Raw genomic sequence first — 4,762 nt, 5'->3', positions numbered from 1 at the left:
GACGCATTGTCTGGCTGTAACGCCAGATCAGACACATGGATTGTTGACTCGGGTGCTACTTGTCACATGTGCAATGATAAATCGCAGTTTGCCAGTTTCATTCACCTGGATGAATCCCAAAATGTGACACTGGGAGATGGACACCACCTGAAAGCAGTGGGACGTGGGACTGTCATGTTGGAAGTGGAGATTACACAAGGTAAATACTAGAGATGCAAAGTGAACGATGTGCTGTACATACCCAATCTGACATACAGCTTGCTTAGCGTTTCAAAGGTCACGAAAGATGGCAAGCGTACTGTGTTCTCTGATGCGGGATGTAAAATCCTGAACACTGAAGGTGATGTTGTGGCTACAGGGAAGAAGGTAGGGCTCTCTGAAAAGAGCCGGAATTCCCAACACTAGTCTGTAGCTATGCAGCCCCATGCACTGTATTCTGTTCCTTCTTTGGACCACTTTTAATAGATTCTGACCGCAAACTGGGAACACCCAACAAGAGCTGCAGTTTTGCAGATGCACTGACCCAGTCATCTAGCCATCACAATTTGGCTGTTGTCAAACTCACTCAAATCCTTGCGCTTACCTAGGTGCCTTGATGAAGACATAATCAGTGTTATTCATCTCACCTGTCAGTGGTCATAAAGTCATGCCTGATTGGTATATAAACTGTTTAAAAAATTAATGGAATACTTTGAAAACACATTAGATCTCATTGGGGAGAAAACATGCAGTGATGGGCGAGTCATCCCCCTCGTCCCCAGACTCTGCTTGTCATGTCAGTGGGATTCAGGAGGTCTTCGAAGTATTCCTTCCACTGCCTGACTAGCCTCAGTTGAAGTCAGCAGCACCCCCCTCACACAATAAACCATGTTAGTGGAGCACCGCTTTCCCCTCCTGAGTCGGGTACAAGAAAACCCACCCCAGCTCGCCACCTCTCACCGAGGGCAACTCCAGACTGGAACAGAGTCCAGCCCCTCTGCAGGAGACTGGTTCCAGAGCCCAGGCCATGTGTTGAGGTGAATCCAACCATATCTAGCCAGTATCTCTCAACCTCACATACTAGCTCAGGCTCCTTGCCCACCAGAGAGGTGACATTCAATGTCCCAATAGCCAGTCTCGATAGCCGGGAATTGGTCTGCCAGGGCCTCCGACCTTGGCCACTGTCCGACCTACACTGCCCCCGACCCCAACAATGCCTCCTGTGGGTGGTGAGCCTACAGAAGGGCGGGCCCATGTCATCTCTTTAGGTTGCACCCAGCTGGGCACCACGGGTTAATGCCACCAAACGCTCTCCCTCAAGCTCCCTCCCCAGATCTGGCTCCAGGGTGGGGCCCCAGGAACACTATCCCGGGCAGGGTAAACAGTTCCCTTGTTGGTATTTCCATGAAGGGTCTTCTGAACCGCTCTTTATCTGGACCCTCACCCTCTGAGGAGGAGACAGGTAGAGAGGTGCTGTTTATAGGCCCTCTCTCCCCACTATGAGTGGCTAAGATTGGCAGTGCTCATTAAGAGATGTTGATACTGCCACATTTGGAATGAAAGGAGGCCACTTTGTTTGATGCAAATGAGAATTATCAACCTACAGCAGGCTCAATTCAAAGTCACCTGGGAAAAAATGCAGTAGGCTAGTCTTTTTTTTTTTTTGCAGAAATTTCATTGTTGCAATTTAAAATGGTACTCAGTAGTTTGTATGGCTCCCCATGTGCTTGTATGCATGCCTTACAACATCAGGGCATGCTTCTAATGAGATAACAGATGTTGTCCTGTGGAATCACCATCAACATCTGGACCACGGCATCACTGAGCTCTTGGACAGTCTGAGGTGTAACCTGGCGGCATTCAGAGGGACTGAAACATAATGTCCCAGAGGTGTTCTATTGGTTTTAAGTCAGGCAAGGATGGGGTGTCAGTCAGTGGTATCAATTCCTTCATCCAACTGCCTGCATATTCTCACCACATGAGGCTGTCCATTGTTGTACACCAGGGGGTACCCAGGACCCACTGCACCAGTCTAGGGTCTGAAAATGGGTCCAAGGATTTCATCCTGATACCTAATGACAGTCAGGGTGCAGTTGCCTAGACTGTGCATCTGTGCGTCCCTCCATGGATATGCCTAAACAGACCATCGCTGACCCACCACTAAAGTGGTCATGCTGAATGACGTTATAGGCAGCATAACGTTCTCCACAGCTTCTCCAGACCCTTTCACATCTGCCACATGTGCTCACAGTAAACCTACTCTCATCTGTGAAAAGCACAGGGCACCAGGGGTGGTAATTCTGGTATTCTATGGCAAATGCCAATCGCGCTCCACAGTGCCAGGCACTGAGCACAGAGCTAACTAGAAGACATCGGACCCTCTTGCCACGATCATAAAGTTTGTTTCTAATTGTCTGGTCAGAGACATTCACACCAGTAGCCTGCTGGAGGTCATTTTGTAGCTCTGGCAGTGCTCATCCTGTTCCTCATTGCATAAAGGCGTAGATACCTATCCTGTATCCTGATGGGTTAAGGATCTTCTATGGCCCTGTCAAGCTCTCCTACAGTAACTGCCTGTCTCCTGAGATCTCCTTCATGCTCTTGAGGGGTGGCTGTAGCTCAGGAGGTAGAGGTCACCTACTGATCGGAAGGTCAGCGGTTCGATTCCTGGCTGCTCCGGGCTACATGCCAAAGTATCCTTGGGCAAGATACTGAACCCCAACTTGCTCTCCGATGCAAATGTTGGAGTATGAATGTATGTGAATGTGTTAGACTGTAAGCACTTAGCTTGGATACATATGGAACTGCTTGTGTGAATGGGTGTGAATGGGTAAATGTAAACGTGTTGTATAAGTGCTTTGAGTGCTCAGACAGAGTAGAAAAGTGCTATATAAGAACTAGTCCATTTACCATTTGAGACTGTGTTGGGTGACACAATAAACTTTCTGGCAATGACACGTATTGATGAACCATCCTGGAGGAGTTGAACTACCTGTGCAGCCACTGTAGGGTCCAGGTGTTGCATTACCCTACAGAGGTTGCTACCAGTAGTGACACTGACCCTAGCCAAATGCAAAACTATTGAAAAAACAGTCAGAAAAGATGAGAAGGGAAAAAATGTCAGTGGCCTCCACCTGTAAAACCATTTTTGTTTCGGGGGTTCTCTGATTGCTGACCTACTAGTGAAATTATTGTTAATTTTATTAACACCAAAGCAGCTGAAACTGATTAACAAGCCCCTCTGCTACTTAACTGACCAGATCAACATCCTAAAGATTTAAATGACTTGATGATATACTTTGATTAAAAAGTTTTCCTTTCTCCTTTCTCCTTTTTTTTTTTTTTTTTTTTTTTTTTAAAGCAGTGTACAGTTGTGCTCAAATGTTTGGTATAAGTTTGATCTTCACAATCACCAGATGGGAGGTTTTGGATCAATGTGAGCCACTACAGGCAAAACCGTCAATTTTGATGTTTTAGGCTGCTTTCCTACCATTAGGCTACATATTTCTCATTACTGCGAAGTGTCCAAGATACACATTTGGGTATTTATTTGAAATACTCTACTCTGTCTGTAGAAATTCCTCCACAAATAGTGATTTAGTTGCAATTTAACTGTAAAATGACATAAGCACTTGGCAACCTTATTTTTATGTAGAAATATAGTACAACCAGCTGGCACCCAGTTGAGTTGAGTCCCCTATTACAAAGAAAACCATCACAGATGGGTGATCTTCTTTTGCACAGACTAAGGCTGAATTCACACTGCAGCCTGAAGTGACCCAATTCCGATTTATTGTGAAATCCAATTTTTTTTTGCGTGGTCGTTCACATTTCCAATATGTGACTTGTATGTGATCTCCTGTGTAAACTGCACACAACCTAAAAGTATTCTGCACATGCAGTAGAGGATGCAATAACATCACATGTAGCAAGCGTGCTCAGTGTTTGCGGAAGTAAACATGGATCAGGATGCAGAATAGTGATGTTTGTCGAGTGTCAGTGACGTGCAGGTTGGATGAATGCGACCTGGCCGTATAGACACAGGTCACATTTGAAAAGATCAGATACGTATCGGATTTAGGATCACATATCCAAGTGGCCTGGTTCAGATTTGTGAAAATTGGATCTGTGTTGTTCAGGCTGTCATGAAAAAAATCAGATACAGGTCGCATAAGGGCTAAAAAAATCAGAATTTGGTCACTTCAGGCTGCAGTGTGAATGTAGTCTAAGACAAACTGATTGTAATGTGTTGGCAGTCTGTCTGCATTTATGAATCTGCCAGCCTCTTTGAGAGTAATTGTAGTCGATCCAAGTCAGACTGCAATTGTTTGGAGACAGGTTGCCTCCCACCTGGCAACCTGTGCAGTTGTTTAACTAACTGTAAAAAACATTGCAACAAATTAATATATCCCATAATACAATTTTAGTTATTCAGTATTTATTAGTAGAATAATAATGAATGACCACAGAACTGAGATAAAGCTGACAAATAATAAGTGAAATTAAGTAATGTGAATTCAAATATAACATGCTACTGTAAGTGCAGTAAACATTTACCAACAATTATCCTGAGAATAACTACACTCAGAGTGAGTGAGAAAAAACAATGCTATGTTAGCTCTCCTGCTAGCAGTGGGTGCAAGGATTTTGATGCATAGCTAAGTAAACAAAGAACAATAAAGAACTGAACTGAACAGATCAGCCCATTGTCAAAAGCAAAGACTGTGTTTACTTCTTTATGTCAACTGGGTATTTCTGGCACACATTTGACAGAAATTTGCAC

The sequence above is a fragment of the Archocentrus centrarchus genome, chromosome 4, assembly GCF_007364275.1.
Source record: "Archocentrus centrarchus isolate MPI-CPG fArcCen1 chromosome 4, fArcCen1, whole genome shotgun sequence".
NCBI classification, from domain to species: domain Eukaryota; kingdom Metazoa; phylum Chordata; class Actinopteri; order Cichliformes; family Cichlidae; genus Archocentrus; species Archocentrus centrarchus.
This window is presented reverse-complemented; position numbering follows the sequence as displayed.